The 25,569-nt window shown below is 43.6% G+C and overlaps 1 long non-coding RNA gene across 1 annotated transcript; it reads right to left on the reverse strand.

Moving 5' to 3' along the window:
• Window positions 1-602: 602 nt before the first annotated feature.
• LOC141165309 (uncharacterized) lies at window positions 603-25,254 on the reverse strand. Its single transcript, XR_012251141.1, has 3 exons — window positions 25,100-25,254; window positions 4,947-5,032; window positions 603-2,347 (listed from the first exon to the last, which is right to left on the reverse strand). It is a non-coding gene; the product is annotated as an uncharacterized lncRNA (long non-coding RNA).
• Between the last annotated feature and the right edge of the window lie 315 nt (window positions 25,255-25,569).

The following is a 25,569-nucleotide window of genomic DNA, read 5'->3' on the forward strand; positions in this document are numbered from 1 at the left end:
AAGAATAAAACATAAAATTTCAAATCAACCCTTTTTTGCTCCATTAATTTTTTTTTTAAAATACTCAATTCAGTATCGCTGCTTTTGTAAACGTCCGACTTCTTGATAAAGTTCTCGTGTATAATAATTAGAAATCACTTGTTTATTGAAGTAAAATGATAAAGGGGACCCTTTGGACTGATGCATAATTCATATTTACATGATTATAATAAGGAGCTGAGGTTAGTACATTGCTTCCAGCACCACATCCCTGTAAGAAGCAATATAGATTAGGCTTTGCGTGCAGAATGTGAACATACTGCTGTAGATTTGCAACAGACAACTTTACTCCAAATTTTAACATTTTGGGCATATAGTGGACCTGAAACTAGCACTGATATTTTCGGCCAAATATGAAAAATGTTTTTTTAAAGCCCCATTCCAAAATTACTGCACTTTCCTCTGAATTTCCAGTGTAGAATCCACAATATAAATCTGTGTCTGACTGTGACTTTATACTTCTCTCTTGTATCACCACCTGTTTTAGGTTCAAAAAACTTTACCCTTCCTTTGTGCATGTTTTTTTTTGTTGTTTCTTTTCAGGCTTTTAAAAAGTGACATGATTTTTTTTAAAACAATGATTTTTTTTTTTTTATTGAATTTTGTACAAACCATACAGAAAGAACGAGAACAAAAAGAACAAGAGAGCGGAGATTCGAGTTGAGTCATTTGTCAACTCAAGATAGCATCCAGAGAGCTATAGGAACTGAGTGACCTTTAATGATAAAAGGGGGAAAAAAAGTTTTCCCTATATTATATTGGCTGTCATAGCCTAAGAAAACATTGGCTGTTATGTTCACTTATGTAGCGCCATTAATTCCACAGCTATTTACATGCATCATCATCCTCACTGTCCCCATTTGGGCTCACAACCTAAATTCTCTATCAGTGTGTCTTTGGAGTGTGGGAGGAAACCGGAGAACCTGGAGGAAACCCACACAAACACGGCGAGAACATACAGACTCCTTGCAGATGTTGTCCTTGGTGGGATTTGAACCCAGGACCCCAGCTAACCACTGAGCCACCATGCTGCCCATAATTATCCTCCAGGCATTGCAAAGTTATGAAATTTTGTTATACACTTCATTACCTTATTTTTGTCCCTTTCCCAAACACCACATTAAAGTGTTGTTTTATCTAGTTCATGCTCCTTTAGAAGCTATTTTGAACTGCTGCTCTAGCAAGAATCCATGACGAACACTTTACAAACATTTCCCTTTCTGAACATGGAGGAGGGGAGCAGAGAATCTCACACAGGGAGATTGTTTGAGTGTGGATTCTTCTTAGAGCAGCAGCTCAAAGCAGCTTAGAAAGGACCATAAACTAGGCAGTTTAGACAGCACTTTCTGCTTGGTGTTTGGAAGAGAGGGATCCAAAGTAAGGTAATGATGTACAGTGGTGCTTAAAAGGTTGTAAACCCTTCAGAATCTTCCCTAATTCTGCATGAATTTGACCTAAAACTAAATCAAAATTTTCACACAAGTCCTAAAAGTAGATAGGACCAAATTAAACAAATGTGTTTTTCTTTTCGAGTAAACTTATCCAATCTCACATGACGGAAAATATGGTCATCTGCATGAGCCCTAACACCGAGAAAAGGGATAAGGGAGCACAGAGCCATTACGAGCTCTGAGGGATATGCAACATTTTTGCAGATCTCTTACCTAGATTCTGTGCCAAGGCGTACATAGCCTTTTAGGTTTGGGATTCACATCTATCTAGAAGTGATTGTCCAAATTGGACAACCCCTTTAAAATTGTGCTTTAAATAAGTGTGAACGATCCAAGAGAAAAATAAAATCTACATTGAATAAAAATTAAGTTGGGTTGTATATTGGTTCTTTATTGATATTATCCATAATTTTTTTTTTCAGATGTATCTTCTTGCCAAAGGTGCAGATATTGGGACCAATAAGTGGATTTTGGTGTCAGATATCAATCATTATTGGGATTCTCTCTTTTTTTTGAGAGTCTTCATGGTCAATGAATATGGGGGATATAAACCCATGAAACACGCTCTTTTCTTTGTCTTGTCGTCTGTAGTGAAAGGGGTGTGAAAAGGTCTGGGCGCCAACATTTACATAGCTCTGCAGGCAGACGGTGTACAAGAAAGCCGTCAGGTGGAGGACGCACACAAGTCCAAAGATGACCACAACGATGACAGTTTGAGGCTCCCATAGTTCAGAGTCCGCGGCATCGTCCATCTGGAGGAGGGTAACGTTTTTCCTGGTCGCATGATTCATAGGAAAGAAATTCATTTTGCTGATAAAGCTCAGAACTGGAAATTCATCTCTCGTTAATGATGAGTCCTAGGAAGACAGAGACAAAGGGGAGAGACTTATCTTCTGAGTTTTATTTTAGCCCTAAAATGCTAGCATATAGAAATGTATCTCTATGTACTGGTACAAAATGTCTGTAAAGATGAAAAATACAATTTAGATTTTTAGGCAGAGAAACATTTTAGCAGAGCAGCCTGCGTCTCACTGCTAAACACTGTCTGCCATGCTGGAGGTTGTGAGTCCGAATCCTGGGAAGACCACACGTTTCCCAAAAGCAAATAGCGAATTAACTTTATATATAAAGTCATCTATTGATCTCAGACAGATACTATGAGGGAAATATAAAAGGACATCTACAATAATCAGAGCGGCATTCGGACTGATGTACATGTAGTGTGGCTGTGTCCTTCCTCAACCACAACTAATAGATAAAGTTGCACTCTGAAGCGCTATGGCATGTAAACATGAAATATATGAAATTAGAATTGCATTACTGCTCTAGAAAATAGGAAAAAAACAAAGATACTTAGCACATAATTTGGCCAATTCATGTGTGCCCAGCAGACACGACAAGGCGACCTTCATTGCTGGGAACCTATTCTAATGTGTTTCCTCTCCTAGGCTGATAGCCTACATTTATATTGGTAGGTAGAATTCACATTGGGATAGGTTCCCAGCAACGAAGGTCGCCTTGCCGTGGCTGCTGGGCATGCATGAATTGGCCAAATTATGTGCTAAGTATCTTTGTTTTTTCCTATTTTCTAGAGCAGTAATGCAATTCAAATTTCATATATTTCATGTTTACATGCTATAGCGTTACAGAGTGCAACTTTATTTGTTAGTTATGTATGGTCTTTGTATGCACCTGTGCACACCAATTTTAGGTTTGGAAAGTGATGGTCAGTCTTTTGATACTTTCTCAACCACAGGTACCAGCTTCACGTGCGGTATGTCCACCCATGTATGACGTCTGGTGCTGGTGTATGGAGATCTCCGATTGCTGCTATTAATCTCTTAACTGATGCTGTAAATCTTTGACCGTGGCATTTAAGGCACGAGATTGTCCCTCCAATGTAACATGATTGTGGAGTACTGATCAGTTGCACGGTATCAAAGAAGACTATCATTTTACCTACATACTGCAATAGCTTGGTATTGTAGTACAGTCATGGCCGAAAGTGCTGTTACCCTTGAAATTGTTCCAGAAAATGAAGTATTTCTCCAAGGAAAATTATTGCAATTACACGTGTTTTGTTATACACATGTTTATTCCCTTTGTGTGTATTGGAACAACAGAAAAAAAAGCAGAGGAAAAAAGGCAAATCTTTCAAACTCACCTGTGGCAAGTAACAGATGTGGGCAATATGAAAATCACACCTGAAACCAGATAAAAAGGGGAGAAGTTGACTCAATCTTTGCATTGTGTGTCTGTGTGTGCCACACTAAGCATGGAGAACAGAAAGAGGAGAAGAGAACTGTCTGAGGACTTGAGAACCAAAATTGTTGAAAAATATCAACAATCTCAAGGTTACAAGTCCATCCCCAGAGATCTTGATGTTCCTTTGTCCATGGTTCACAACATAATCGAGAAGTTCACAACCCAACTGTTGGGTGCCAATATATTCGGCCATGACTGTACATAGATCAAGTGATTGCAGGTTCAAATCCCCAGGTTGCAGGTTCTTCCCAATAATAAAACCGCAGGTAATATTAATATTATTCATCCAAACCTTGGAATCCTCTACCAAAGAAATGGACAGATCATGAAAACAATATGATGCATTTATTTTCTCTTCTTATTGTATTATATTGGAGCTTTTAAAAGAGCCACTGGCTCAGCTGTTTCCTTAAAGGCTGCGGCCATCTTTGAAATCTTTTTTTTTTATTTTGTTATTGTTCGTTTGCTTCCTAAATCAAAAATTAGGAAACCATTATTTTTCTTAGCTAACTGGTCTACAAAATCTGACACAAATTTTGCAGACCAGCTTTCTTCTTGCTCTCTACCTCCTTTTTTTTCTGTTAGATAACACCAGAGATTAAAAGGGGGTTGTACATGAAAGATCGGAAAGGTAAGAAGAGTGGGACGCTTTTGCCAATTGGTTAGAGAGGAAAGCGCATTATCCTTCAAGTGCTTGCAGAACGGGAAATCACTCCAGGCTTGAATCTGTGCTGATATCTAGGAGATAATGAAGACAGCAGCATCCAGCATGTATTACTGAAGGGGTAAATCCACAAGAGAAAAGTCTGAAGTTATGAGCCGGGTGCAAAGTGAATATCTAGGTCTGGAAATGGATGAAGGAATGAAGATGGGGCCTCAAACTTTTTATTTTCGACTTTTCCATGTCAAAGTTGTCCATAGCCTTTAATTGAGAGACAAACAATACTCTGTCTCCTCTCTTTTTCTCATTTGCAGCTTTGTATTATCAGATGGGGATCTTACGACACCCATTTTGCCAACAGATAAAACACCAATCTATCATCCGTGGCTTATTTGTAGGATGTAGTTGGAATACCCCTTTAAGGGGTCTACGTTAGATGAAATCTTGTTGACCATACAGCAATATAAGTGGTCCAGGTGTCCGTGTAACATCACTAAAGTGGAAACATACGCATTGTAGACACCACTAACCTCCGCATGCTTTCTTCTTTATTTGCAATCCTTTAGCTTTATCCTTTCTCTTTCTCCGTCTGTAGTCATCTAGTCTAAACTGGCACCTGAACAAAAAGAAAGACCAAAAAATTATGGTTTTCTATTTTTATTTTTAAAGTTTGACTTGTGAAAGGGTTCTGATAAATGAAAGAATTTAGGCATAGTTTTAGTTATCAGACAGGAGATTAAAGGGAATGTGCAATTAGAAAATGAGCTATTATTTAAAGAATAACTCGTTTTAATTTTTTTAAAGAAATCTATACTACACGAGAAAATAAGAAATTTTACAATATATCTTATTAGAGAAATCTACTTCTTTCTTCTGGACTGATATTTCATTCTCAAAATTCTCAATTGTCGGGTAGTCAGTCTTCAGTGGATACAGACCTTCCCATTATTGAGATAGGCGATGACAGTTAGTTCTCATAAAGTTCTATGGAGAACCGTAACTGTCGTTTCAGAAGAACTTGCAGCGGAATGTCTGTGTCGCCCTTTAGCTCCTCCCTCCTACATGGAATTTTAAAAGCACCAACTGTCATTTCCCATTTCATCTTCACCGAATGCGGATATTATTCATGAATTGAGAGCAAAGGATCAGTCCAGAAGGAGAAAGAAGCAGATTTCTCTGATTAGATATATTACAAAGTTGCTTATTTTCACATGTACTACTGATTTATGAAATAAAAATTAAAACTATGGTTACAATTTAACTATCTCTGTACCGCCCATAGACAATAAATGTCAGGGCGGTCCATGTTCTACTGGGCAATGTATAACGTCACTGCATAGCAGATCAGCTGCACACGATCATACAGATGTGGGATTGGGGAGTCAGCTGTCAGACACAGCCAGACTTCCTATAGAGAAGGCAGGGAAGGTTTGGTGTTTTTATATGTTTTTTTTAAAGTTTTTTTTATGACTTTATGGTGACACATATGTGAAATAAATGAACAATAAATAACTAAAAAGCAGGAAAAAAATATAATAAATAGTCACTGCTAATCCAAAATCACTGTTACTAGCTACACCCTTGTAAAAAAAAAAGAAGAAATTTTAAAATGTGAAAATTAAACACATATTTCCTATTTTCCCACCGATATTGCCTGATATCAGCAAGAAAGAAAAAAAGAAATAAAATTAAGCCCCACGTATCATAAAAAAAAAGTTGCAAAAAGTATTTAAATATCCTAACAAGAAAAAGTTTTACAGATCTTCAGACAACATATAACAAAAAAAAAAAAATTAAAATGTGCTTGGTGAGGAAAGGGGTCCGGTCTTGAGCTCATTGAACCAAGTTTCTTTCTATGTTAAACATAAAAAAAAACAACCCCATATTGAAAAATAATTCTGAAACTTTGGAGTTTTCACTCTGGCCTTTAAGACTTAAAATAGTCTAAAAAATTCCTGTTCTGTAGACAACACTTCTCAGTAGGCATCTGTATGGAGGAGGGGGCCAAAATCCCTGCTGCAGTGTGTGCAAACTTGGTCAAGAACTACAGTAAACGTCTGACCTCTGTAATTACAAACAAAGGTTTCTGGACCAAATATTAAGTTCTGTTTTCTATTGTATCAAATACTTATTTCATGCAATAAAATGCAAATTAATTATGTAAAAATCATACAATGGGATTTTCTGGATTTTTTTTAGATTCTGTCTCTCACAGGTGAAGTGTGCCTACGATAAAACTTACAGACCTCTCCATTCTTTGTAGGTGGGAAAACTTGAGGAAATCGGCAGAGTGTCAAATACTTACTTTCCCCACTGTATACGTAATTTACTCTCTTCCTATATGTTAAACATGATCCTATTACCAAAAGGGTTTTAGATTGTAAGCTCTTTCTCCTTCTGGAGATTCTGTGAGAGAGAGTGGAGTTAATATCCCCCTCCCTGGAGAGGCCTTACGGATTTTAATTTTTCTATTCCACCCACAATACCCCCATTAGAAGTCAATAAACATCTCCTGTCTCCGGTTTCCCATGGTCCATGTGTCTGCTGTAAAACATGTCTGTAAATGCGATTAACAACAGCTCAGGTACGATGGCTGCCCCCATAATCATGGAGAGAAAAAAAAATGACGGCACCACTGGATATCAAATTTACCGTGAAGCATTGTCCACATAATTCAGTTGCCTTTTCCCCACACAAAATCTCTGCTCCTTTCAGTGAGAAACGTATCAGTGTTGACCGTTCTGCTGTTGTTTGCTCTTTACATTTTGTGTTCAGTGTAGCCCCCCGAAGCGTCCTTTCATATACTTATTTGAAACTGTGCATTACCAAGAAGCAATACAAATGTAAAAGCAATTGATTAGTTACTTTATAATAAGTAAAATATATTTAACCAGTTCAGGACTGCACCATTCCCCCCCCCACCCCACCCCCCTTCTTCCTGACCAGGCACAATTTTAGGTTTTATCGCACATGTGCTTTTAGTGGCTCTAAAAAATATTCTTGTTTGGACATTAAAATCATTTTTGGCTTAATTTTTTATGTCATTTTTAATCCTTTTTGCTGAGATTTGGGGAAAATGTAGAAAAAATAGAAAATGTATGTTTATTTTTCTTATTTTTTATTACTACCAAAAAGGATTGCTAAAAATATTTTAAATTACGTGTCCCTTTCCATAGAAATTATTTTTATATATTGGACATATTTTAGGGGGCATTTAAACATATTAATACATTCTTTTTATTGCTAATTATCTCTATAATTGGGGTTGGTATATTAGCCTCGGTTACTGGGGTGTTTAACCTTCTTGTTGCATAACAGAGCTGAGTGGGTCTCCTAGGACCCACCAGCTCCTATTCCCTCCCTACATGCAGCAATCACATGACTGCTGGGTCCAGAGAAGGGAGCACTGTAAGTACATCATAATCTGTATACAAGCATGGGCTCAGTGTTGTATATACAGCAATAAAGAAGGTAAACATGATAATAAACCATGTTTATCTTCTCTGTGGGGAGTCTGGCTGTGTCTGACAGCCGGCTCCTTGCCCCCTTGCAAGATCTCATGTAAGCTGCTTACACTGAATTGACATTTTAGAACATCAGTGCAGAGTAAAATGTGGACTGTTTATAGTCCCTGGGAAGTCCAGATGTAATTAAAGGGGTATTCCTGCCACAAACTGCACTTGGCTGATTTCCTTACACCCACAGATATTGCTTCATTCAAACTCCTGCTTCATCACTGTTAAGGGAGAGCAGGGTCTCTCTGATCAATTAACTGAGGGTGTCTGAGTGGTCAGCCACCAATCTAACAGTTTTAATTGATTTGAGTTTGTTGTGACTGGAAATTCACCTTAAAGCATTAAATCAAGATCTAAATACCTATAATACAACTTTCATGGCCACCATTACTGTTTTTTTTTACGTTGTCATCCAGCCTTTCATGGATGGGGAAGGTGGAGACTAGGGTTGAGCGAGTATGTTCTGTCCGAGTATGCTCGGGCCGAGCTCCGAGTATTTATAGCTGCTCAGTGATAAGGTTAAATCGCTCCCGTGTGCATGATTTACAACTGTTTGGCAGCTTTATTACATGAAAGGAATGTGTAAGAAATAGACATTCCTCACATGTAATAAAGCTGTCAAACAGTTGCTAATTATGCACACGGGAGCGATTTAACCTTATCACCGAGCAGCTATAAATACTCGGAGCTCGGCCCGAGCATACTCGGCGAAAGGGTTAATAGAACATACTCACTCAACACTAGTGGAGACGTATCACTGGATGATCAGAAAGATGTAGAAGTCAAGGAGTCTGAGATATTGTCGTTGATGGCCAACTTATACTTGAAGTATTTTGTGCACTCTCGGTCAAGCAGCATTAATGCCACCTGATGTGGAATAACAGATGTCTTTTGGGAAAGAATGGGTCCCATGTGCATAATATAGATCCAGGCATATTTCTGTCAGTACTCCAAGAGAACTTCTTGGCAAGAGTTATAAATATATTCATATATAAATACACAAATCTCCATAGTGGTCCATAAAAAAGTTTGAGATAATGAGTGGAGGTGGTGAATGGTGTATGTGACAAGCCCAGGGGGATGGGGATGACTCGGTACCCGGACCTTTGCCTGGCCTTGGGGATGTCGCGGTGGTCAGCTCCCGGGCCCGTACCCCGGGGTCAGCTTTTAAAAAGGGGAATTGTTTGTTACGTTTATGAAAGTTCGTGACGCCACCTGTGGCTTCTGATGAGAATCACCAGCGCTGCGCAGTCCACTGAGGCCGGTGATAAGGCAGCTCGATGGTATAGCTCCCCACAGGTGGAGCTAGGCCTCAGGGCAGCGTATGGAGAGGGGGATGCAGGACAGGCGAGACCCAGCTGGGTCAGAGCAAGAACAGGGACAGACACGATAGTCACTTCAATACCTTTTACTGATGGAAATTCAGCCACGTCCCGGAGCACTGTAGGGTGAAGGGTGCATATCAGGATCCTCCCCAATGAGCGGGTGAAGGGCCTCCTGTTTCTTGCCTCTGCGTAGTAAGTTTCTGACCTGCCTGAAGCTAGGCCTAACTTTATCTCTGTTCTGCACCTGCTGACTTGGTGATAGGGCCTTCTGTTCGAGATCACTCTCCCTATCCTCTGGGGTCTCCGTGATTCCTGACCCTGGTACGTATCAGCTTTTGGTGATCCTGGGACATGTAGTTCGCCAGGGGTTCCGGTTGTTTTCTACTGGTCATGAAGATCCACGTAGACTCTCGGACCCGGTATCCGGTATATGCTTCGGGGTGAGCTGGTTAAGCTCCTCTGTCCCCTATTTTACTCACTTTCCACTCGCCTTCGGCCCCGCTCGGGGCCCTCACTAGGCTACACACACTGCAGCTGGGACACTGCTCTTCTTCGCCGCTCTCAGAGCGTCGGCACACTCCTAGCTCTCTATCCTGAGCTCTGTGAGTTCTAGTCTGGAATCACCCTACAGACTGTACTGAACTCTTTCTGCAGGAACTGCTAGGCTCTGGCTTGACTGCACTGAGTCCTTCTGTGTCTGAGCAGGAAACTGCTGAATCACTTTCCGGGCTGCCTGGCTCCACCTTCCCTTTATATATCCCTAACGGTCTCCCTCTGGTGGTCTGAGGTGGAAGGTGGAGGTGTGTGAATGTTTATGGGGGCCTCTTGTGGAGGAATCCATCAACGCACTCTTCTAGGATCTGTGATACCAAGCGCAGCTGGGCGTCACATTCCCCCCTAGCAAAGCTCAGCACTCCCGGGCTGAAGTACATTTTATAAAACAATAAACATAAACAATCTTCCCTTTATGGGAGGCACATTTCTTAAACGTTGCATAACAAAAACATTGTAAACATATAAAAAATTTTCAGCAGTTCAATAATGGTGCTCGTTCCGGGGAAGCACCTGTCCATGATAGGCTGGCCCAGCCGGGTCATCAGCCGTAGATGGCGGGGGTTTGCTCTCCTCCCCCACCTTGTGAACATTCAGGGCCATGGGTATGACAGGAGATATGGGTCCTGCTGACGGGGCGGCCGCTTCGGCCTGCTCGACGCCAAGCTCGGTTTGAACATCAGGGCGGTGAACCGGTGCTCCGGCGCTGTGCTGTTCCTCGGACATTCTGGCGCCCCCCTAGCGAACCGTGGCCTACCTTCATAGTTTTTCTTCCGGTAGGCCGCAGCTCCGCAGGTAACGGTCGTCTTCAGGACCTTGCATCGCTTGCGTCCTACGTCAGAGCGTTCAGCGACGCTCCTTACAGGACCTGGCGCTTCCTGGTTTGACATCGAGGCGCGGAGCGTGTCCGGGGCTTCGCGCTCTTTTGCAGGTACGCCCCTCAGTTTTCCGCGGTTACGCCCTTCTTCTCGCTCGGCGGCCCAACAATGGCGGCAATCTTGACCACAGTCAAATATACGGTTCAATTCAATAAAGGCGCACAGTACCCAGTGGCAACGGGCATAACACTCCATCGTTGCAGCGGGCACGCGATCCTGTTCGTGATGCCAGGAAAGATGACAAGCCCAGGGGGATGGGGATGACTCGGTACCCGGGCCTTTGCCTGGCCTTGGGGATGTCGCGGTGGTCGGCTCCCGGGCCCGTACCCTGGGGTCAGCTTTTAAAAAAGGGAATTGTTTGTTAAGTTTATGAAAGTTCGTGATGCCACCTGTGGCTTCTGGTGAGAATCACCAGCGCTGCGCAGTCCACTGAGGCCGGTGATAAGGCAGCTCGATGGTATAGCTCCCCACAGGTGGAGTTAGGCCTCAGGGCAGCGTACGGAGAGGGGGATGCAGGACAGGCGAGACCCAGCTGGGTCAGAGCAAGAACAGGGACAGACACGATAGTCACTTCAGTACATTTTACTGATGGAAATTCAGGCACGTCCCGGAGCACTGTAGGGTGAAGGGTGCATATCAGGATCCTCCCCAATGAGCGGGTGTAGGGCCTCCTGTTTCTTGCCTCTGCGTAGTAAGTTTCTGACCTGCCTGAAGCTAGGCCTAACTTTATCTCTGTTCTGCACCTGCTGACTTGGTGATAGGACGTAGACTCTCGGACCCGGTATCCGGTATAAGCTTCGGGGTGAGCTGGTTAAGCTCCTCTGTCCCCTATTTTACTCACTTTCCACTCGCCTTCGGCCTCGCTCGGGGCCCTCACTAGGCTACACACACTGCAGCTGGGACACTGCTCTTCTTCGCCGCTCTCAGAGCGTCGGCACACTCCTAGCTCTCTATCCTGAGCTCTGTGAGTTCTAGTCTGGAATCACCCTACAGACTGTACTGAACTCTTTCTGCAGGAACTGCTAGGCTCTGGCTCGACTGCACTGAGTCCTTCTGTGTCTGAGCAGGAAACTGCTGAATCACTTTCCGGGCTGCCTGGCTCCACCTTCCCTTTATATATCCCTAACGGTCTCCCTCTGGTGGTCTTAGGTGGAAGGTGGAGGTGTGTGAATGTTTATGGGGGCCTCTTGTGGAGGAATCCATCAACGCACTCTTCTAGGATCTGTGATACCAAGCGCAGCTGGGCGTCACATATGTGGCACTAGGAATCTGATGGTTGGCATTACAAAAAGGCTGTTAGCAACTCATTTTGTAGCCTCAGGTGCTAACTTAAGCAACTTTCTAAATAGTTTTCATTATGAATTTTCTGACCATTTTGCTGCTGCAGTGTCTGTAAATCCTTAATCTAGCAGAATCCACTGCAAAAATGTTACAAATCTGTCATAGTTCCTGGTTCTGGCAGCTCTTCCCCCTTTCTCTAAGTTTTAGAAATAGCAGTAGGAAGGGTGAGGTGACTGTACACAGATCTCCACAAACACAATAGGGGAGAAAGCTTGTATAGTCTCTGAGAGAACAGAGGATCAGGCTCTGTGGATGCTCTACAGTAAAAGGATTAACTTGCTCCAAAGGTCATGCACGGATTATAGCTGAATGCTGAGGGTTTCAGTTTAGGGAGAATTTGTGGTCGGGTACTTAGTAGGGAATACTACTAATGGAAAGAAATATCCAAAGTGGCGCTCAGATTGGCGCTCAGATTTTCAATTAGGAATGGGGAATAAGTCACCACCAGACACCTCTGATGGTGCTTATCTCCTGGGAGAACAAAAGTGTTGAGTGTTGAAATTTAACCTTCCCCACCTCTTCTCTTCATTCATTCATCTGTCAGGGAAGAGTTGGGACACCCCTTACACAGAAAATAGTCTAAAAAAACAACGAACTTAGTGGGTTCAGCCAACTTTCCTATAATGTTTAAGGGGGTGCTTAATTAACGTATCACTGGTCAAAGTGTAAATCTTACGGAAAACTGTGAGATTGAGGTCAACCGTATATGAAATTAGGCAAAAAAGTATAGACTTACAAGAGAGAGAAAAATGCTGCAGATAAGGCTGTGTGCCCACGATGCGTTTTTCAAGCGTTTATACTGCGGAATTTCCGCAGCGTAAACGCTTCAAAAACGCATGGTAATCCGCCCCCCATGGTCCCCAATGACAAGCCGCACTGTCAATGCCCATGCTGCGTTTTTTTCCGCAGCGTTTATGCTGCGCTCAAAAATCCGTAGCATGTCCATTAATTTTGCGGAAGCGCGGCGTAATCGCAGCCATTGACTTGCATTAAAACGCACATAATCCGTGTCAGTACATTTGTACTCACGGATTATATGCGTTTCAATGTGCGGATGGTACCCAAGTCTGGAGGAGAGGAGACTCTCCTCCACACCCAGGTACCATTGTATTGAATAAAATAAAAAATAAAGATTATATTCACCTTCCGACCGCCCCCGGTCTCCTTCCCTGTGCTTGCGGGCACGACTGAAGGACCTGCGGTGACGTCACAGTCATGTGACGGCAGGTCTTTCAGTGCAGTGTCCCGCGATCAGCTGGCAGCCAGGAACGAGAGCAGCAACACACCCCGGGCCATCGGAGGGTAAGTATACAGTCATGGCCAAAAGTTTTGAGAATGACACCAAAATTATATTTTCACATGATCTGCTGGCCTCTGGTTTTTATTAGTGTTTGTCTGATGTTTATATCACATACAGAAATATAATTGCAATCATATTATGAGCACCAATAGGTTATATTGACAGTTAGAATGAGTTAATGCAGCAAGTCAATATTTGCAGTGTTGCCCCTTCTTCTTCAAGACCTCTGTAATTCTCCCTGGCATGCTCTCAATCAACTTTTGGACCAAATCCTGACTGATAGCAGTCCATTCTTGCATAATCAATGCTTGCATTTTGCCAGAATTTGTTGATTTTTGTTTGTCCACCCGTCTCTTGATGATTGACCACAAGTTCTCAATGGGATTAAGATCTGGGGAGTTTCCAGGCCATGGACCCAAAATCTCTATGTTTTGTTCCATGAGCCATTTAGTTATCACCTTTGCTTTATGGCAAGGTGCTCCATCATGCTGTAAAAGGCATTGTTGGGCGCCAAACTGCTCTTGGACGGTTGGGAGAAGTTGCTCTTGGAGGACATTCTGGTACCATTCTTTATTCATGGCTGTGTTTTTAGGCAAGACTGTGAGTGAGCCGATTCCCTTGGCTGAGAAGCAACCCCACACATGAATGGTTTCAGGATGCTTTACAGTTGGCATGAGACAAGACTGGTGGTAGCGCTCACCTCTTCTTCCCCGAATAAGCTGTTTTCCAGATGTCCCAAACAATCGAAAAGGGGATTCATCAGAGAAAATGACTTTGCCCCAGTCCTCAGCAGTCCACTCCCTGTACCTTTTGCAGAATATCAGTCGGTCCCTGATGTTTTTTCTGGAGAGAAGTGGCTTCTTTGCTGCCCTCCTTGAAACCAGCCCTTGCTCAAAGAGTCTCCGCCTCACAGTGCGTGCAGAAGCACTCACACCAGCCTGCTGCCATTCCTGAGCAAGCTCGGCACTGCTGGTAGTCCGATCCCGCAGCTGAAACAGTTTTAAGATACGGTCCTGGTGCTTGCTGGTCTTTCTTGGGCGCCCTGGAGCCTTTTTGACAACAATGGAAGCTCTCTCCTTGAAGTTCTTGATGATGCAATAGATTGTTGACTGAGGTGCAATCTTTGTAGCTGCGATACTCTTCCCTGTTAGGCCATTTTTGTGCAGTGCTATGATGGCTGCACGTGTTTCTTTAGAGATAACCATGGTTAACTGAAGAGAAACAATGATACCAAGAACCAGCCTCCTTTTAAAGTGTCCAGTGATGTCATTCTTACTTAATCATGACTGATTGATCGCCAGCCCTGTCCTCATCAACACCCACACCTGTGGTAATGGATCAATCACTAAAACGATGTTAGCTGCTCCTTTTAAGGCAGGACTGCAATGATGTTGAAATGTGTTTTGGGGGTTAAAGTTCATTTTCTGGGCAAATATTGACTTTGCAAGTACAGTAATTGCTGTTAAGCTGATCACTCTTTGACATTCAGGAGTATATGCAAATTGCCATTACAAAAAATGAAGCAGTAAACTTTGGAAAAAATGCTATTTGTCTCATTCTCAATACTTTTGGCCATGACTGTAGGTTTATTTTTTATTTTTAAACATTCTTTTACAGTCACACATATAAATCCATGCTGTTTGCATGGATTTATATAGTGTAACCTAGTTGTCAAGCACTTTCCAAGTGATGCTAAAATCGCCTGGAAAGTGCTTGACAACCCGCATGCAGAAACGCATGTGAATAACGCTTCAAATCCGCATGTATTTGGCAGGAAAAACGCATGTACAATCTGCATGCGTTTTTTCTGCCAGGGAGATGCAGAAATGCTGCAGAAATTTTCTGCTTCATTTCTGCATCGTGGGCACATAGCCTAATAATAAATAATAATGATGAAATGGAAACTACGTCATTGTACTCAGTTACTACCTAAACAGGGCTGTCCCTCAACCTTAGTGACAAAGCCATAAAAAGATTTGTCAGGGAAGCCACCAAACTATCCAAAACCTAACTATTATCGCCATGTCAAGGGTTCTGTGACCATTGTTATAAGTTCACCTCTCTCCAAGCACAGGAGAAACAAGAAAAAGGTGAATGTTTTAAGATGGCCATGACAAGGTCCAGATCTCAATGCACATGAATTTCTGAAAATTGCAGTCCATTATCATTATCCATCCAATCAGAACATCCTAGAGCAAATCTAGATATCTCCCAGGAAGAATAAGCGGAAACCAATCTCTGTGTGCAATTTGTAAGCCTTACCCCAAAATAATCTATAATTGCAAGGAAGGGGCAGTTCTACCAGTTGCAATCCTTCAGAGGTTTAATATTCATGCAAGCAACTAGAGATGAACAAATCTGTTAAAATTCTAATCTACTATATAATCGGCTTATCCTGTCTGTCTGTCCGTCCAGGAAATCCCGCGTCGCTGATTGGTCCGGCCGCGGCCAATCAGCGACGTGGGATTTCAGAACAAGATGGCGGCCGTTAGCGGCTCATCTGCCGCACGGAGGTCAGCGGCGATGCAGCCGGGAGATGATCGGCGCTAGTCGCTCATCTCCCGGCTGCTAGCAGCAGAAGTACCTCGACCGGCGGCCTAGGCGGCGCCGCTCCCCGTTCCTCCCTTCACACTTGCCGTCGGGAGATCAGCGGCCCTAGCCGCTGATCTCCCGACAGTAGCCGCATGGAGGTCAGCGGCGATGCAGCCGGGATTGGTCGCAGCGGAAGTACCTGCACAGGCAGCGCCGCTCCCCGGTCCTCACTAACACGGTTCGCCGGCCGCGACCAATCAGCGATATTGGAGCGAAATTTAAAACACCGCTGTACTGATTGGTCGTGGCCGGCGGCCGCCACCAATCAGCAATGAGCGCAGTCCGGCCGCGAATTGGCGCCGGATTTGAAACACGCTTCGCTGATTGGTCGCACCCGCCCGGCCGCGACCAATCAGCAATATTGTCGCAAAATTTAAAACACCGCTTCTCTGATTGGTCACGACCAGCCGGCCGCGACCAATCAGCGACTGGCGCAGCCCGGCCGCGAATTGGCGCCGGATTTGAAACACGCAGGCCACCATCGGAAGATTAGCGGCAACGGTGCTAGCCGGTCATCTCCCGGCTGCTCACAGCAGAAGTACCCTGACCGGCGGCCTCGCTCCCCGGTCCTCCCTTCACACTTGCCGTCGGGAGATCAGCGACCCTAGCCGCTGATCTCCCGACGGTAGCCGCATGGAGGTCAGCGGCGATGCAGCGGGGAGATGACCGCAGCGGAAGTACCCACACAGGCAGCGCCGCTCCCCGGTCCTCACTAACACGGTTCGTTGATTGGTCGCGGCCGCCGCGTTCCACGGTGAGTGATGGGCTGTGGGCGGGGTTATCCCCCATCCCTTCACACCCGGCATCCACCGCACGCGCATTCATTGACAGAGCGCGCGATAGATGCTGGGTGTGACACGATGGGGGATAACCCCACCCACAGCCCGTCATTCACCGTGGTACGCGGAACAGGAGACCCCTTGCTGCAGCCGCAAATAGTTGTGATGTAAGCGGAAGCAAGAGCCGGCTGCAGCCGGGGGAATTACGTGCTGGCTGTGCGTGGTCAGCGATATTGTCACAAGCAGTATTGACAACATGACGTAATTAATTACAAAATTCATTAGGGGCCCTGGGGGGATACATTGGGGGGTTAATTTAAAGTAGTGCACAACCCATTTAAACACCGCTCTGCTGATTGCGCCCGGTCGGCCACATACATATTCTAGAATACCTGATGCGTTAGAATTGGGCCACCATCTAGTTCATCATAATTGGCAAAGTTTCACAGAAAATTAGATTCACGGTTAATCACTTTGCAATTTATCAAAAATATTTCAAAGTTTCCAAATGCCCTGAAAAATGTCTAAATGTCTATCTATCTATCGTAGCTGGAAGTGTTGGCACATTTGAAATTGTTCCAGAAAATTAAGTATTTCTCTCAGAAAATTATTGCAATTACACATGTTTGTTATACTGTACATATAATTACTTCCTTTGTGTGTCATAATTTCACACAAAACCCCAAAAATGGGCCAGACAACATTGTTGGCACCTTTCCAAAATTGTGGGTAAACAACTTTGTTTCAAGCATGTGATGCTTGTTCAAACTCACCTGTGGCAAGTACCAGGTGTGGGCAATATGAAAATCACACCTGAAACCAGATAAAAAAGGGGAGAAGTTGACTCAGTCTTTGCATTGTGTGTCTGTGTGTGCCATACTAAGCATGGAGAACAGAAAGAGGAGAAGAGAACGGTCTGAGGACTTGAGAAACAAAATTATTGAAAAATATCAACAATTTCAAAGTTACAAGTCCATCTCCAGGGATCTTGATATTCCTTTGTCCACGGTGCGTAACATCATCAAGAAGTTTACAGCACATGGCACTATAACTATTCTCCCTGGATGTGGACGTCAGAGAAAAATTGATGAAAGGTTGCAACGCAGGATAGTTTGTATGGTGGTTAAGCAGCCCCAATCAAGTTCCAAAGAAATTCAAGCTGCCCTGCAGGCTCAGGGGGCATCAGTGTCAGCGCGAACTATCCACAAACATTTAAATTAAATGAAACGCTATGGCCGGAGACCCAGGAGGCCCCCCCTGCTGACACAGAGACATAAAAAAGCTAGACTTCAGTTTGCCAAAATGTGTGTGAGTAAGCCAAAATCCATCTGGGAAAGCATATTGTGGACAGATGAGACCAGGATAGAGCTTTTTGATAAAGCACATCATACTACTGTTTACTGAAAATGGAAGGAGGCCTACAAAGAAGAGAACACATTACCTACAGTCAAATATAGTGGAGGTTCAAGATGTTTTGTGGTTGTTTTACTGCCTATGGCACTGGGTGCCTTGACTGAGTGCAAGGTTTCATGAAATCTGAAGATTATCAAAGGATTTGGGATCGCAATGCAGTGCCCAGTGTCAGAAAGCTGGGTTTGTGTCCTAGGTCATGGGTCTTCCAGCAGGACAATGACCCCAAGCATACTTCAAGAAGCACCCAGAAATGGATGGAAACAAAGCTCTTGAGAGTTCTGACGTTGTCAGCAGTGAGTCCAGATCTAAACCCCATTGAACGCCTGTGGAGAGATCTTAAAATTGCTGTTGGGAAAAGGCGCCTTCAAATATGAGAGACCTTGAGCAGTTTGCAAAAGAAAAGTGGTCCAAAATTCCATTTGAGTACTGTAAGAAGTTTGAAATTATGTCCAATTTGCTTTTTTTTCTCTGTTTTTTTGCGTTGTTCCAATACACACAAAAGAAATAATCATGTGTATAACAAAACGTGTAATTGCAATAATTTTCTGGTAGAAATACTTCATTTTCTGGAACAATTTCTAGTGTGCCAACACTTTCGGCCATGACTGTATCTATGTATCTATCCATCATTTTACAATTTCTGTGGCATACAGCTGCCATGTACTTCACATTTATTACCCAGGCATCTCACCAGGCAAATAACGTGACAGTTTTGGGTTATTTTGTAATGTGAGGAATGTTCTCTAGCAGTAAGATGATTTCCAACAACTAGAAGGAGCTAATTAACCGCGACTGCTTTGTTTGGGTTTCTTGCATGTGATATGTGGTGATGTGGGGGGGGGGGGGGGGTGGGGACTAGAATTGTAGTCACGTTGCTAGCTAATACAGGATTTAATTATTAGATTTTAAAAATCATACATACTGGAGGCAGTTTATAGCTTCGTAAGACGAGCGCCATACAATGATCAGATTAATACAGAATTTTGTAGTTCACACTACTCATAGGTAAAAAGGTGTACTCACCGATTGATTTTTTCATCTAAAGTCCAATAAAGAAGAGACTTTCTTCCTATTTTAGACTTCTGCCATCTACATTTTTGACAGTTATGCAAACTATTGCACATGCCACGGAATATACCTCTGTCCACAGGGCTGCCACCAGGAATTTCAGGGCCCCATACTGGCAAAATTTTTGGGCCCCCTTGAGACTTTGCCCAGGCTCCACACCAGCTCTGCCTTGACTTCAGCTCCTTTCACAGTCCCACCACCCACTCTTGTAAAAACTCCACTTCTGCTCCACATCCTCCCCAATCACACATTAACGGTTCCCATCGAACATCAGATCACATACATAGCCAGCAGCTTTTGTTTTGGCCAAAAGATTTTTTAAGCCGCCACCATGACAAAGTAGACTCTTTTGGCCAGGCCCTGCTCTACTCTAACCTATTAAACATTTATTAAATTATTCAATACTCTTTCTAGGTATATTTTTATTTATTTTTCTTTAAGGGAATGTGTCACATACATTTTTTAAAATAACCAATATTACCACATACAAGGGACAAATACCGTCACACCGTGGCCGGACCACATATTACCACCACATAGTAACCGAATAATACCACATACAAGGAACAAATACCGCCACACCATGACCAGACCACATATTATCACCACATAGTGACCGAATAATACCACATGCAAGGAACAAATACCTTCATACCATGACAAGACCACATATTACCACCACATAGTGACTGAATAATACCACATACAAGGAACAACTGTTATGATCTGCTACAAGAACTAAGGAAAGAAAGGAAAACTGTCCCTACAATAGGACTAAGCTGATTCCCTACGATGCAGCGGGCAACCTGTTCCTTGTGAACAGACCCGCCTTCATCCTAAGCTAGTCTGAACGCAGACCTATAGATATAAGGGAGGGGTCCCTAAAAGTACTAAGGACTGGGACAAATTTGGACACCTCCTAGCAGAAGTTGTAGCGGAGCGAAAAGACAAACAGACAAAAAGTACTAAGAGGTCCAAGGACCAAGCAAACTATAGAGATAGGTACAAAGCACCTGGCTAGATTAAGAGTCAAAGTAACACTGAAGTCCAGCAAAGCCAGGAGGGCGGAGCTGGAATAAATAGGCAGCAGGTCACGTGACCACAAAATAGAAAAAAACTAACAGGAGGGTTCTAACAACAACTACTGCCACACCATGACCAGACCACATATTAGCACCACATAGTGACCGAATAATATCATATACAAGGAACAAATACCGCTACATCATGACCAGACCACATATTACCACCTCATAGTGACCAAATACTACAATACTGATCATTAATAAAAAAAAAACAATACTAATATTACCATAAGTTCCATTACACACAGAAGCTCTGTATATAGTGTATAGTGTACAGGTAATACAGGGATCATCGGTGACATACACAGTAGCTCTGTACATAGTGTCAGTGTACAGGGAAAACAGTGATCACCGGTGAGATTATACACTAGGAACTTTGTATATAGTGTATAGTGTACAGGTAATACAAGGATCACCGGTGACATTATACACTAGGAACTCTGTATATATTATATAGTGTACAGGTAATACAGTGATCACCAGTGACATTATACGCAGGAGCTCTGTATATAGTATATAGTGAACAGGTAATACAGTGATAACCGGTGACATTATACAAAGGAGATATGTATGTAGTGTATAGTGTACAGGTAATACAGGGATCACCACTGACATTATACACAGGAACCTAGTATACAGTGTATAGTGTAAGTGTAACACACTGACTCACCAGTGACGTCTCTAGTTGAAGTCCTTCATCTTCGCTTTTCATCTTCATCCAGCGCAGACCACCATCGCTTCTTCCAGCCCGGACTCATCTTTGCATAAAATAATACAGTTTTCTAGAGCACTGCTTCCAGAGCACATTCCCCAGTTTTTCCCCAACTTCTACACTACGCAGCTGAAAACAGACGTGCACCCACCATTAATATATATTTAGTTATTATGCAACCCACCATTCCAAATATAGATTGTAATCCACCACTGTGCCCCCACTAACTATAAATAGCCACTTACCCCGCTCAATAAATATATAAGTTAATTAACACCTGTACTCTTTCCTCTAATTCATTACTAGTCACACTCCTGAATCAATGCCCCCCACTCTGTACCTCCCTCTCCCCCAATTCATTATATTTACATGCCCCCCCTCCGCCACAATTCATTTTGTCATGTCCTCTCTCCCACCCCACCTTCAATTCATAATTATTTGCTATCATCCAGTCTTAATTCATCATCATTGCTCTCCCCCACCCTCAATTCATTATCATTTGCTCCCCCCATAACCCTCAACCTCATTTAACTAATTTTATTAAAAAAAAAAAAAGGTTTTCATACTTACCTCTCACAATCCCCTGCAGGTGCAGCTCAACTTCTGCTGTCCTCTTGGCGAGTGGCGCGCGACGAATGTACATGCTGGCGCGCATGCGATGACATCATCGCGCACACACTGTCGCCAGCGTATCACAGAAGAGGCCGAGGGACTCCCTTGGAACTGCACGGATGTTCTGCGGAGCTCCAAGGAAGGATCTCTGCTCCGAGATGTGCACCGCCAGTGGCAGCACTCATTAGTTTATAATACCCTGGGTCCCGGTGAGCAGAAACACAAGAAAGGGGGCCTGTACTGGATACTGGACCCCCCTTCTCAGTTCTGTTCATCAGGCCCCATACAACAGTAAGGGCAGTAATGCCCCGATGATGGCCCTGTCTGTGCATATTGGAAAAGTAAAATCCAGATTCGACAGATGTTTTGGTGAATGACAACCTCACAACTATTCTTATAAATAGTTAGCCATCATAAGATTTGGAAAATCTAATCTCTACTAAATATTTGCAATTATCATCCACCCATCTTCATAGGGCATGTCCCCAATTTATATAAATTATACATAGTTTATCACACCCCACAAATAGGGCCCGTAAACAAATACTGACCACAAACCAAGTCAGATCGCCTGAAGAGACTGAACAGACCTCAGACTAGACCCCTATCTATAAAGACCTCAGACTAAACCCCTATTGAAAAAGACCTCAGACTAGACACCTAATGTACACACTAACACATACCCTAAATCAGACTCCTCATTTATACAGACCCCTCACTTGTAGAGACTCCAGAACAAACCCACTCATTTACATAGACTCTAAAACAGATTCTGCATCTATATAGACCCTAGACCAGAGCGCCCCCAACTGTTGTTTTTATTGCCTCTCAGAACATCCACCTAATGCAAAGCTCTTTATAATTTTTAGTGTATGCTGCCAGATGCTGCAGATCAGCTTCTTTCCTTTTTAATAGTAGCTGTTCTGCAGCATCTGGCAGTAGCCACTAAACAGTGCATGGAGCTGAGTTGTTCATCTTTATACACTGTTTACATCCTCCGAGTCCTACCGCCATAGGTAATAACAGCTGATCAGTGGGGTGCCTGATTTCATACCCCAACCAATCCTAAATTGATGATATATCTCAAGGATAGGTCATCAATCTGAAAGAATTAGACCTATCACATGCCATAAATATGTATTTTTTTACTCCAGAATCTGGAGTTTCTTTGTTATTTTGGTTGTTTCTGCACCTCTTGGTTCTTAAGATATGGCCTCCTCTTCCCTTCTTGTAAATATGGTCTATTTAGCCAAGTGGGCGTGCCATCAACTCTTCTCCGTTGGTGTCTTCTCTTGAACCACGCCCAGTTAGAGAACAAGACAATAATTACATACAGGTAAGAAAGGATCATATCCCAGGAACAGAGAGGTGCATGTGTGGCACCCCAGGGGTCTGGTTTTCCACAGTAATGTAATGTTATGTCTGAGAGCAGGTGGGAGGTCCTTTGGTCAGGGATCCTGTGCATGCCACACCTCCTGCCCAGTCTTGGGAGGGGAAGAACTTCCCCTGTATAAACCCGGGGCTGAGGCAGGGTGAGTCAGACAAGGAGAGTGGAGACAAGAAGCAGCATAGGAAACAGCAGAGTTACAAGGAGTCAGGGGCTGGCAGCTGCAGAGCTCGCCCTGACTAAGAAGATTCTTTACCGGACCCGGAGTCCGAGGCTGTGGGGACTAACTCCTACCCAGCAGCAGAATCCGTCAGGCAGGGGATTTCAGGTCCTCTGGCCCAGAAGCCCGAAGGCACGGTCACACGCGTGGGACCAGCACCGCCATCGTGGAGCGGAAGCCATTAGAAGGCCCCGAGTCACCGGCCATACGGGTGAGCACCACACGGTACACTCAGGGACGTGGGCTACTTACATCAGCTTCTAGCAAGGTAGCCAGAAGAGTACAGTCAGTTTGGGAGGCCTACAACTACGCCTGGCCAGGGGAGATCCCATCTGCTCAAAGACTGACCAGGCCCCGTTTGCTAGCAAGTACTCCGGGAGGGTCTGTCGTTGTTACCAGTAAAGACCCTGAACTACACCGTACCGTCTCTGAGTGGTTCCTGCTACCCCCATCATCCACGTCGGCTGCCCTGAGGCCATACCCCTCCCGTTGGGGGTTATACTATCACGCTGCACAATCCTACCACCGGCCTCAGCGGTCTGCCCTGCAGCAGCAGCTTCCTGGCTGCACTCAACGGGTGGCGTAGTCATCAACTATTTACCACTAATAGACTGCCGTCTAGTTTGACTCCCTGGGCACGGACCGGGTCACCGCCACGAGACTACAACCCTCCACTGATCCGGCTCCGGGTAGGCTCCCGCGTGCGCAACGCAGCGCGACACAGGCCCAGGGGCGCGTCACATGAACAAAACAACAATGCTTGATTCAGTAGAATGGCGTCATTTACACCAGGTAAAAAAAATGACATATTCTTGGCAATTGACAGGTCATCTTTAAGGATATATTCACACAGGTCAGATATACAGCAGAAATTTTTTTCTGCTGTTTTTCATCTACTGTGAAAAATTGCAATGGAAATGTCTTATGAGGATGGAACCTATGGGTTTGACTATGCGGGACTGATACGCTGCAGATTTTCGGAAATTCAGCAGAGACATCTGTTCCGACAAAAAACGTGCTGAACTGTGGGTCTTTCATTATTGAATTGCCTCTTTGGAAAGGGTGAAAAGTACGGTAAAATCAGCAGCATTAATTGATATACTATGGATTTTAAATCCCTGACATCATTAAATGTACAGATTTTTTTCCCACAGCTTTTGGATGACATTTTGTAAAATCTCACCAACTTTGCTGGTAACTGTGCTGGTAATTGTGCACTGAAATTTCTGCACCATTTCTGAATCTCTTGGCAAGAAGAACGCATTGTGAATTAAGTGCGTTTTTGCCACTTTTTTATGCGTTTTTTACTTGCATTTTTGGTGCAGATTTTTCCCCTCTCATTAGTATGGGTGAAATCTTCAGCAAAACTGCAGAAAGAATTGACATTATGCAGATTTAAATCTGCTCCAAATCTTCAAGGAAAAAATAAGCATCGTGTGCATGAGACTTCAGGATTCTTATTCCCTTGGCATCAAGAAACCCTTCAGGTTTTGTGACAAATCTGCACAGAAAAAAAAAAAATGAGAAAAACGCAAAGTGTGCACACAGCCTAATGCGCTGATCAATTTCTGTGTGGGAAATTTTGACAGACAAATCAGCAGCGGATTGTTAACCTCAAAAATACAAAATATACCTAATCTCATGGTGAGGATTTGTCTGTACTGCCCCTCACCTATATGATTGACAATCAGCATAGTCAGTCTCTCCCCAGCTAAAAATGGCTGATATCAGAGAACAATAGACATTACTCTGCACCGCAAATAGACATTATAGACATATAGGGAGAGCCGATGTAACGTGGACATCTTGTCCTCCAATATAATACATTGCGGTGCTCTATATATTAGGGTGGCTATATTGGCTACGCATAAAGAAAAAAAAATGTCTGATTACATGTAAATTACCTGCAAGAAGTGACGAGCCGATGGATGGAAGGCAGGAGTAAAATCCTGTAGCATCCACAGCATCTGTATACAGCTTGGCTTCTGCTAGGAAGATACAGAGGCAGTGAGAGGAGGAACGTTCATTATTGTGGTTGCTTTGGTAACGCGCCTCACCTCGGGGCTACGGCGATAAGTGGAAAAAAAAAACATTTTAAACATCTAGCAACAGCTAATAATGATTGTCTGAGCCGCACGACGAAACCGAGGACCTCAACGCTGTCTCGCTATAATCACTATGCTCCTGCAAATCCCAAACTTTCCCATAAATCTTAACCATCCTCCAAATAACAATAAAAATCTGCCTCTAAACCTCGGGATGTACTAAAGGACATGATTATGTAGCGCCCTGAGGGTTCGGTTGCTACAGGGGTATTGCACCTCAACCAGAGGTGTGATATTCCACTGCCAGGTAAGGATGGAGTGTGGACCAG

This window comes from Phyllobates terribilis, unplaced genomic scaffold, assembly GCF_046119375.1.
Source record: "Phyllobates terribilis strain yellow unplaced genomic scaffold, ASM4611937v1 Scaffold_11__3_contigs__length_659146591, whole genome shotgun sequence".
In the NCBI taxonomy this organism is placed as follows: Eukaryota; Metazoa; Chordata; class Amphibia; order Anura; family Dendrobatidae; genus Phyllobates; species Phyllobates terribilis.